At 69.5% G+C, this 10,882-nt stretch overlaps 1 non-coding gene and 2 pseudogenes across 1 annotated transcript; all 3 read right to left on the minus strand.

Annotated features, from left to right (window-relative positions):
- Positions 1-1,124: 1,124 nt before the first annotated feature.
- LOC120376260 lies at positions 1,125-1,240 on the minus strand (annotated as a pseudogene).
- Positions 1,241-4,101: 2,861 nt separating this feature from the next.
- On the minus strand, positions 4,102-4,216 carry LOC120376317 (annotated as a pseudogene).
- A 2,947-nt stretch (positions 4,217-7,163) lies between these two features.
- Positions 7,164-7,282, minus strand: LOC120376130. Its single transcript, XR_005587039.1, has one exon. It is a non-coding gene; the product is annotated as a 5S ribosomal RNA (ribosomal RNA).
- Positions 7,283-10,882: the final 3,600 nt, after the last annotated feature.

Genomic DNA, 10,882 nt, shown 5'->3' on the forward strand with positions numbered 1-10,882 from the left:
CCAGGTCAACCCGGTTCTCCCTTCGGCGGCCTGGGCTCCGGGTTGACCTGGCGGCCCGTTGGCTCTCCGGCCAGCAGGTCACCCCATTGGTTTCGACGGGTTGACCTGGTGGCCGGTTTGCCTTCCGGGCCGGCGGTCCCCCCACACCGGGTGCAGCGCAGCACCGCTCCTCAGGACCTCCGAGGGGGGCTTAATAGTCGACCCCGGGCGGGTCCGGGGCCGGCTTAATGGTCGACCCCCGGCGGGTCCGGGGGGAAATTTTTCAAAGTCCCTTCCCGACCACCAGGTCAACCCCATTGGTTTCGACGGGTTGACCTGGTGGCCGGTTTGTCTTCCGGGCAGGGGGAATTTTTCAAAGTGCCTTGCCTGCCACCAGGTCAACCCGGTTCTCCCTTCGCCGGCAGGAGCTCCGGGTTGACCTGGTGGCCGCGGACCGCGGCGGCCGGCCACCAGGTCAACCCGGTTCTTCCTACGGGCGTCAGAGCTCCGGGTTGACCTGCTGGCCGGGGATCCCTGCGGCCGGCCATCAGGTAAACCCGGTTCTCCCTTCGCCGGCCGGAGCTCCGGGTTCACCTGGTGGCCGGGGACCACTGCGGCCAGCAGGTCACCCCATTGGTTTCGACGGGTTGACCTGGTGGCCGGTTTGCCTTCCGGGCCGGGCGGTCCCCACACCGGTGCAGCGCAGCACCGCACCTCAGGACCTCCGAGGGGGCTTAATAGTCGACCCGGGCGGGTCCGGGCCGGCTTAATAGTCGACCCCGGCAGGTCCGGGGAGGCTCAACGGTCGTTCCCAGCAGTCCGGGGAAAGCTTAACAGTCGTTCCCCCAGACTCTGCGGGGTGAGGCTTAACGGTCCTCCCCCGGGATCTCCGGGCAGGCTTCCTGTCGTCCCCCAGACTCTGCGGGGTGAGGCTTGACGGTCCTCCCAAAGCAGTCCGGGGGTAAGCTTAACGGTCCTCCCCAAACTCCTCGTCCGCCCATGGGCCCCGGGGTGGGGTCCCCGAGGCTTCGGGAGCCGCGGGTCCTCCTCGGTGGTGGTGGGGACTCGGGAGCGAGGAGGGGGCCTTCGGGCCCCGCCGCGTTCCTCCCTCCCGAAAGGAGGAGCCGGCCGGGACCGGGAAAAGCTGCTCACGGCACCTGGGATTCCCAGGCGGTCACCCATCCAAGTACTAGCCAGGCCCGGACGGTTTACCTTCCGAGATCGGACGGGATCGGGGCTTCGGTCCGGTATGGCCGTAGGCACCCGCCCGAGCCTCCTCGCCGCTTCCTCCACGGGCCCGAGCCAAACGGCCGGAGGCAGTCCCGGCCGCGCCGGGCAGGGCGCGCCGGCCGCCGCCCGGCGGCCGGGTCCCGGCCTCGGCGGGGGGCGATCCGCTCCCACGCCCCCGAGCGTCCCAGCGGCTCCCGCCCGCCCGGGAGGGACCCTGCCGGTGGCGCCCGGCCTGGGGGACCCACGGTGCGAGGGGCGGGGGAGAGGGGAGCCGTCCGATCGCCCACCCGGAGAACAGGTCCACCGACCGGGTCGACCCGACGGCCGGTCGGTCGGTCTCGAGGTCATCTCAAGTTTGTCCACAGGAGGGCAGCACTGCGGCCGGGCAGCAGGTCAACCCGGTTCTCCCTACGGCCGTCGGAGCTCCGGGTTTACCTGGTGGCCGGGGACCGCTCAGGCCGGCCAGCAGGTCAACCCGGTTCTCCCTACGTCCGTCGGAGTACCGGGTTTACCTGGTGGCCGGGGACCGCTCAGGCCGGCCAGCAGGTCAACCCGGTTCTCCCTACGGCCGTCGGAGCTCCGGGTTTACCTGGTGGCCGGGGACCGCTCAGGCCGGCCAGCAGGTCAACCCGGTTCTCCCTACGTCCGTCGGAGCTCCGGGTTTACCTGGTGGCCGGGGACCGCTCAGGCCGGCCAGCAGGTCAACCCGGTTCTCCCTACGGCCGTCGGAGCTCCGGGTTTACCTGGTGGCCGGGGACCGCTGCGGCCGGGCAGCAGGTCAACCCGGTTCTCCCTACGTCCGTCGGAGCTCCGGGTTTACCTGGTGGCCGAGGACCGCTGCTGCCGGGCAGCAGGTCAACCCGGTTCTCCCTTCGGCCGTCGGAGCTCCGGGTTTACCTGGTGGCCGGCGATCTCTCCGGGCGGCCACCAGGTCAACCCGGTTCTCTCTTGGTCGTTCGGGGCTCCGGGTTGACCTGGTGCCCGGCTATCTCCGGCCGGCCAGCAGGTCAACCCGGTTCTCTCTTCGTCGTTCGGGGCTCCGGGTTTACCTGGTGGCCGGCGATCTCTCCGGGCGGCCACCAGGTCAACCCGGTTCTCTCTTGGTCGTCCGGGGCTCCGGGTTGACCTGGTGCCCGACGGTCTGTCCTGCCGGCCATCAGGTCAAGCCGGTTCTCCCTTCAGCGGCCGGGGCTCCGGGTTTACCTGGTGGCCGAGGACCGCTGCGGCCGGGCAGCAGGTCAACCCGGTTCTCCCTTCAGCGGCCGGGGCTCCGGGTTCACCTGGCGGCCCGTTGGCTCGCCGGCCAGCAGGTCACCCCATTGGTTTCGACGGGTTGACCTGGTGGCCGGTTTGCCTTCCGGGCCGGCGGTCCCCCCACACCGAGGGCAGGGCAGCACGGCTCCTCAGGACCTCCGAGGGGGGCTTAATAGTCGACCCGGGCGGTCCGGGCCGGCTTAATAGTCGACCCGGCAGCCCGGGGCCGTCTTAATAGTCGACCCCCGGCAGGTCCGCGGTGGGGAGGCTTAACAGCCGTCCCCCAGACTCTGCGGGGTGAGGCTTAACGGTCCTCCCCCGGGATCTCCGGGGCAGGCTTCCCTGTCGTCCCCCAGACACTCCGTGGTGAGGCTTAACGGTCCGCCCCGGCAGGTCCAAGGCCCGCCAATAGTCGACCCCCGCCACGTCCGGGAGGAAATTTCTCAAAGTCCCTTCCCGACCTTTGGTTTCGACGGGTTGACCTGGAGGCGGGTTGGTCTCCCGGGCCGGGAGTTTTCAAAGTCCCTTGCCTGCCACCAGATCGACCCGGTTCTCCCCTTCGTCGGCCGTAGGGAGAACCGGGTTTACCTGGTGGCCGGGGACCGCTCAGGCCGGCCAGCAGGTCAACCCGGTTCTCCCTACGTCAGTCGGAGCTCCGGGTTTACCTGGTGGCCGCCTACCGCTGCGGCCGGGCAGCAGGTCAACCCGGTTCTCCCTACGGCCGTCGGAGCTCCGGGTTTACCTGGTGGCCGGGGACCGCTGCGGCCGGGCAGCAGGTCAACCCGGTTCTCCCTACGTCCGTCGGAGCTCCGGGTTTACCTGGTGGCCGCCTACCGCTGCGGCCGGGCAGCAGATCAACCCGGTACTCCCTACGGCCGTCGGAGCTCCGGGTTGACCTGGTGGCCGGGGACCGCTGCGGCCGGGCAGCAGGTCAACCCGGTTCTCCCTACGGCCGTCGGAGCTCGGGGTTGACCTGGTGGCCGGGGACCGCTGCGGCCGGCCAGCAGGTCAACCCGGTTCTCCCCTTCGTCGGCCGGGGCTCCGGGTTGACCTGGCGGCCCGTCGGCTTTCCGGCCACCAGGCCACCCCTTTGGTTTCCACGGGTTGACCTGGTGGCCGGTTTGCCTTCCGGGCCGGCGGTCCCCCAACACCGAGGGCAGCGCAGCGCGGCTCCTCAGGACCTCCGAGGGGGGCTTAATAGTCGACCCCGGGCGGGTCCGGGGCCGGCTTAATAGTCGACCCCCCCCGGGCAGGTCCGGGGGGAGGCTCAACGGTCGTTCCCCCAGCAGTCCGGGGGGAAAGCTTAACAGTCGTTCCCCCAGACTCTGCGGGGTGAGGCTTAACGGTCCTCCCCCGGGATCTCCGGGGCAGGCTTCCCTGTCGTCCCCCAGACTCCGCGGGGTGAGGCTTAACGGTCCTCCCGAAGCAGTCCGGGGGTAAGCTTAACGGTCCTCCCCCAACCCCCTCGGCCGCCCTGGGGCCCGGGGGGGGGGGGGCCCCCCCGCGGCTTCGGGAGCCGCGGGCCCCCCTCGGGGGGGGGGGGGGGGGGGACTCGGGAGCGAGGAGGGGGCCTTCGGGCCCCCGCCGCGGTTCCTCCCTCCCCGGAAAAGGAGGGAGCCGGCCGGGACCGGGAAAAGCTGCCTACGGCACCTGGGATTCCCAGGCGGTCACCCATCAAGTACTAGCCAGGCCCGGACGGTTTACCTTCCGAGATCGGACGGGATCGGGGCTTTCGGTCGGTATGGCCAGAGGCACCCGGCCCGAGCCTCCTCGCCGCTTCCCCACCGCCGCCGACTCCGGGCCTGCCCGACGGCCGTCGTCTCTGGCCGATTTGGGGAAACGAATCCATAAAGAGCACACGGAAGAAAGCCCTTCCACGGGCCCGAGCCAAACGGCCGAGGCAGTCCCGCCGCGGCCGGGCAGAAGCGCGCCAGGCCGCTCGCCCGGCGGCCGGGTCCCGGTCTCGGCGGGGCGATCCGCTCCCACGCCCGGAGCGTCCCAGCGGCTCCCGCCCGCCGGGAGGACCCTGCCGGTGGCGCCCGGCCTGGGGACCCACGGTGCGAGGGGCGGGGAGGAGCCGTCCGATCGCCCACCGGAGAACAGGTCCACCGACCGGGTCGACCCGACGGCCGGTCGGTCGGTCTCGAGGTCATCTCAAGTTTGTCCACAGGAGGGCAGCACTGCGGCCGGGCAGCAGGTCAACCCGGTTCTCCCTACGGCCGTCGGAGCTCCGGGTTTACCTGGTGGCCGGGGACCGCTCAGGCCGGCCAGCAGGTCAACCCGGTTCTCCCTACGTCCGTCGGAGGACCGGGTTTACCTGGTGGCCGGGGACCGCTCAGGCCGGCCAGCAGGTCAACCCGGTTCTCCCTACGGCCGTCGGAGCTCCGGGTTTACCTGGTGGCCGGGGACCGCTCAGGCCGGCCAGCAGGTCAACCCGGTTCTCCCTACGTCCGTCGGAGCTCCGGGTTTACCTGGTGGCCGGGGACAGCTCAGGCCGGCCAGCAGGTCAACCCGGTTCTCCCTACGGCCGTCGGAGCTCCGGGTTTACCTGGTGGCCGGGGACCGCTGCGGCCGGGCAGCAGGTCAACCCGGTTCTCCCTACGTCCGTCGGAGCTCCGGGTTTACCTGGTGGCCGAGGACCGCTGCTGCCGGGCAGCAGGTCAACCCGGTTCTCCCTTCGGCCGTCGGAGCTCCGGGTTTACCTGGTGGCCGGCGATCTCTCCGGGCGGCCACCAGGTCAACCCGGTTCTCTCTTGGTCGTTCGGGGCTCCGGGTTGACCTGGTGCCCGGCTATCTCTCCGGGCGGCCACCAGGTCAACCCGGTTCTCTCTTCGTCGTTCGGGGCTCCGGGTTGACCTGGTGCCCGACGATCTCTCCGGCCGGCCATCAGGTCAACCCGGTTCTCCCCTTCGTCGTCCGGGGCTCCGGGTTGACCTGGTGCCCGACGGTCTGTCCTGCCGGCCATCAGGTCAAGCCGGTTCTCCCCTCAGCGGCCGGGGCTCCGGGTTGACCTGGTGGCCGGTGACCGCTGCTGCCGGGCAGCAGGTCAACCCGGTTCTCCCTTCGGCGGCCGGGGCTCCGGGTTGACCTGGCGGCCCGTTGGCTTTCCGGCCACCGGGCCACCCCTTTGGTTTCGACGGGTTGACCTGGTGGCCGGTTTGCCTTCCGGGCCGGCGGTCCCCCCACACCGAGGGCAGGGCAGCACGGCTCCTCAGGACCTCCGAGGGGGGCTTAATAGTCGACCCCGGGCGGGTCCGGGCCCGGCTTAATAGTCGACCCCCGGCAGCTCCGGGGCCGGCTTAATAGCCGACCCCCGGCAGGTCCGCGGTGGGGAGGCTTAACAGTCGTCCCCCAGACTCTCCGGGGTGAGGCTTAACGGTCCTCCCCCGGGATCTCCGGGGCAGGCTTCCCTGTCGTCCCCCAGACACTCCGTGGTGAGGCTTAACGGTCCGGCCCGGCGGTCCAAGGGCCGGCAATAGTCGACCCCGCACGTCCGGGAGGAAATTTCTCAAAGTCCCTTCCCGACCTTTGGTTTCACGGGTTGACCTGGAGGCGGGTTGGTCTCCGGGCAGGGAGTTTTTCACAGTCCCTTGCCTGCCACCAGATCGACCCGGTTCTCCCGACGGCCGACGAAGGGGAGAACCGGGTTTACCTGGTGGCCGGGGACCGCTCAGGCCGGCCAGCAGGTCAACCCGGTTCTCCCTACGTCAGTCGGAGCTCCGGGTTTACCTGGTGGCCGCCTACCGCTGCGGCCGGGCAGCAGGTCAACCCGGTTCTCCCTACGGCCGTCGGAGCTCCGGGTTTACCTGGTGGCCGGGGACCGCTGCGGCCGGGCAGCAGGTCAACCCGGTTCTCCCTACGTCCGTCGGAGCTCCGGGTTTACCTGGTGGCCGCCTACCGCTGCGGCCGGGCAGCAGGTCAACCCGGTACTCCCTACGGCCGTCGGAGCTCCGGGTTGACCTGGTGGCCGGGGACCGCTGCGGCCGGGCAGCAGGTCAACCCGGTTCTCCCTACGGCCGTCGGAGCTCGGGGTTGACCTGGTGGCCGGGGACCGCTGCGGCCGGCCAGCAGGTCAACCCGGTTCTCCCCTTCGTCGGCCGGTGCTCCGGGTTGACCTGGCGGCCCGTCGTCTTTCCGGCCACCAGGCCACCCCTTTGGTTTCCACGGGTTGACCTGGTGGCCGGTTTGCCTTCCGGGCCGGCGGTCCCCCAACACCGAGGGCAGCGCAGCAGGGCTCCTCAGGACCTCCGAGGGGGGCTTAATAGTCGACCCCGGGCGGGTCCGGGGCCGGCTTAATAGTCGACCCCCCGGGCAGGTCCGGGGGGAGGCTCAACGGTCGTTCCCCCAGCAGTCCGGGGGGAAAGCTTAACAGTCGTTCCCCCAGACTCTGCGGGGTGAGGCTTAACGGTCCTCCCCCGGGATCTCCGGGGCAGGCTTCCCTGTCGTCCCCCAGACTCTGCGGGGTGAGGCTTGACGGTCCTCCTAATGCAGTCCGGGGGTAAGCTTAACGGTCCTCCCCCAAACTCCTCGTCCGCCCATGGGCCCCGGGGGTGGGGGGTCCCCCCGAGGCTTCGGGAGCCGCGGGTCCTCCTCGGTGGTGGTGGTGGGGGGGACTCGGGAGCGAGGAGGGGGCCTTCGGGCCCCCGCCGCGGTTCCTCCCTCCCCGGAAAAGGAGGGAGCCGGCCGGGACCGGGAAAAGCTGCCTACGGCACCTGGGATTCCCAGGCGGTCACCCATCCAAGTACTAGCCAGGCCCGGGACGGTTTACCTTCCGAGATCGGACGGGATCGGGGGCTTTCGGTCCGGTATGGCCGTAGGCACCCGGCTCCGAGCCTCCTCGCCCGCTTCCCCCCACCGCCCGCCGCCGACTCCCGGGCCTGCCCGACGGCCGTCGTCTCTGGCCGATTTGGGGGGGGGGAAACGAATCCATAAAAGAGCACACGGAAGAAAGCCCTTCCACGGGCCCGAGCCAAACGGCCGGGAGGCAGTCCCCGGCCGCGGCCGGGCAGGGCGCGCCCCGGGCCGCTCGCCCGGCGGCCGGGTCCCGGTCTCGGCGAAGCGATCCGCTCCCACACCCGGGCGTCCCAGCGGCTCCGCCCGCCCGGGAGGACCCTGCCGGTGGCGCCCGGCCTGGGGACCCACGGTGCGAGGCGGGGAGAGGAGCCGTCCGATCGCCCACCGGAGAACAGGTCCACCGACCGGGTCGACCCGACGGCCGGTCGGTCGGTCTCGAGGTCATCTCAAGTTTGTCCACAGGAGGGCAGCACTGCGGCCGGGCAGCAGGTCAACCCGGTTCTCCCTACGGCCGTCGGGCTCCGGGTTTACCTGGTGGCCGGGGACCGCTCAGGCCGGCCAGCAGGTCAACCCGGTTCTCCCTACGTCCGTCGGAGCTCCGGGTTTACCTGGTGGCCGGGGACCGCTCCGGCCGGCCAGCAGGTCAACCCGGTTCTCCCTGCGGCCGTCGGGGCTCCGGGTTGACCTGGTGGCCGGGGACCGCTCAGGCCGGCCAGCAGGTCAGCCCGGTTCTCCTACGTCCGTCGGAGCTCCGGGTTTACCTGGTGGCCGGGGACAGCTCAGGCCGGCCAGCAGGTCAACCCGGTTCTCCTACGGCCGTCGGGCTCCGGGTTTACCTGGTGGCCGGGGACCGCTGCGGCCGGGCAGCAGGTCAACCCGGTTCTCCCTACGTCCGTCGGAGCTCCGGGTTTACCTGGTGGCCGAGGACCGCTGCTGCCGGGCAGCAGGTCAACCCGGTTCTCCCTTCGGCCGTCGGAGCTCCGGGTTTACCTGGTGGCCGGCGATCTCTCCGGGCGGCCACCAGGTCAACCCGGTTCTCTCTTGGTCGTTCGGGGCTCCGGGTTGACCTGGTGCCCGGCTATCTCTCCGGGCGGCCACCAGGTCAACCCGGTTCTCTCTTCGTCGTTCGGGGCTCCGGGTTGACCTGGTGCCCGACGATCTCTCCGGCCGGCCATCAGGTCAACCCGGTTCTCCCCTTCGTCGTCCGGGGCTCCGGGTTGACCTGGTGCCCGACGGTCTGTCCTGCCGGCCATCAGGTCAAGCCGGTTCTCCCCTCAGCGGCCGGGCCTCCGGGTTGACCTGGTGGCCGGTGACCGCTGCTGCCGGGCAGCAGGTCAACCCGGTTCTCCTTCGGCGGCCGGGGCTCCGGGTTGACCTGGCGGCCCGTTGGCTTTCGGCCACGGGCCACCCCTTTGGTTTCGACGGGTTGACCTGGTGGCGGTTTGCCTTCCGGGCCGGTGGTCCCCACACCGAGGGCAGGGCAGCACGGCTCCTCAGGACCTCCGAGGGGGGCTTAATAGTCGACCCCGGGCGGGTCCGGGCCCGGCTTAATAGTCGACCCCCGGCAGCTCCGGGGCCAGCTTAATAGCCGACCCCCGGCAGGTCCGCGGTGGGGAGGCTTAACAGTCGTCCCCAGACTCTCGGGGTGAGGCTTAACGGTCCTCCCCCGGGATCTCCGGGGCAGGCTTCCCTGTCGTCCCCAGACACTCCGTGGTGAGGCTTAACGGTCCGGCCCGGGCGGTCCAAGGGCCGGCTTAATAGTCGACCCGGCATGCGTCCGGGAGAAATTTCTCAAAGTCCCTTCCCGACCTTTGGTTTCGACGGGTTGACCTGGAGGCGGGTTGGTCTCCGGGCAGGGGAGTTTTCAAAGTCCCTTGCCTGCCACCAGATCGACCCGGTTCTCCCTACGGCCGACGAAGGAGAACCGGGTTTACCTGGTGGCCGGGGACCGCTCAGGCCGGCCAGCAGGTCAACCCGGTTCTCCCTACGTCAGTCGGAGCTCCGGGTTTACCTGGTGGCCGCCTACCGCTGCGGCCGGGCAGCAGGTCAACCCGGTTCTCCCTACGGCCGTCGGAGCTCCGGGTTTACCTGGTGGCCGGGGACCGCTGCGGCCGGGCAGCAGGTCAACCCGGTTCTCCCTACGGCCGTCGGGCTCCGGGTTGACCTGGTGGCCGGGGACCGCTGCGGCCGGGCAGCGGGGTTGCGATACGGGGCGTCGTGCCGGGACGGGCCCCTGCTCGCGCGACTGTCAACCGGGCGGACTGTCCTCAGTGCGCCCGACCGCGTCGCGCCGCCGGGCGGGAGGAGCCACGCCAGGGCGCCCGGGTCTGGCGGCGATGTCGGCCACCCACCCGACCCGTCTTGAAACACGGACCAAGGAGTCTAACACGCGCGCGAGTCAGAGGCTCGACCGAAAGCCCATGGCGCAATGAAGGTGAGGGCCGGCGCGGGCCGGCTGAGGTGGGATCCCGAGGCCACCGATTCGCGGAGGGCGCACCACCGGCCCGTCTCGCCCGCCTGGCCGGGGAGGTGGAGCATGAGCGTACGTGCTAGGACCCGAAAGATGGTGAACTACGGTTGAGTAGGGTGAAGCCAGGGGAAACTCTGGTGGAGGCTCGAAGCGTTACTGACGTGCAAATCGTTCGTCAAACTTGACTGTAGGGGCGAAAGACTAATCGAACCATCTAGTAGCTGGTTCCCTCTGAAATTTCTCTCAGGATAGCTGGCACTCGTTCCGTCTCGGCAGTTTTATCTGGTAAAGCGAATGATGAGAGGTCTTGGGGCGAAACGATCTCAACCTATTCTCAAACTTTAAATTGGTAAGCCCGGCTCGCTGGCGTGGAGCCGGGCGTGGAATGCGAGTTGCCTAGTGGGCCATTTTTGGTAAGCAGAACTGGCGATGAGGGATGAACCTAACGTTGAGATAAGGTGCCCAAATTCACGCTCATCAGACACCATAAAAGGCGTTGGTTAGTATAAACAGCCGGACTGTGGCCATGGAAGTCGGCACCAGCTAAGGAGTGTGTAACAACTCACCAGCCGAATTAACCAGCCCTGAAAATTGATGGCGCTGGAGCGCCGGGCCCATACCCGGCCGTCGCCGGCAACGAGAGCCGGGGCTACGCCGCGACGAGTAGGAGGGCCGCTGCGGTGCGCTCTTGAAGCCTAGGGCGCGGGCCCGGTGGAGCGCGCAGGTGCAGATCTTGGTGGTAGTAGCAAATATTCAAATGAGAACTTTGAAGACCGAAGTGGAGAAGGGTTCCATGAGAACAGTATTTGGTCATGGGTTACTCGATCCTAAGACATAGGCGAGCGCCGTTCGAAGGACGGGGCGATGGCCTCCGTTGCCCTCGGCCGATCGAAAGGGAGTCGGGTTCAGATCCCCGAATCCGGAGTGCGGAGACGGGCGCCGCGAGGCGTCCAGTGCGCGGTAACGCAACCGATCCCGGGAAGGCCGGCGGGAGCCCCGGGAGAGTTCTCTTTTCTTTGTGAAGGGCAGGGCGCCCTGGAATGGGTTCGCCCGAGAGAGCCTGAGCCTTGAAAGCGTCGCGTTCCGGCGGCGTCCGGTGAGCTCGCTGGCCCTTGAAAATCCGGGAGATGGTGTAAATCTCGCGCCGGGCCGCAC

The sequence above is a fragment of the Mauremys reevesii genome, linkage group 12 (assembly GCF_016161935.1).
Source record: "Mauremys reevesii isolate NIE-2019 linkage group 12, ASM1616193v1, whole genome shotgun sequence".
Classification (NCBI taxonomy): Eukaryota; Metazoa; Chordata; order Testudines; family Geoemydidae; genus Mauremys; species Mauremys reevesii.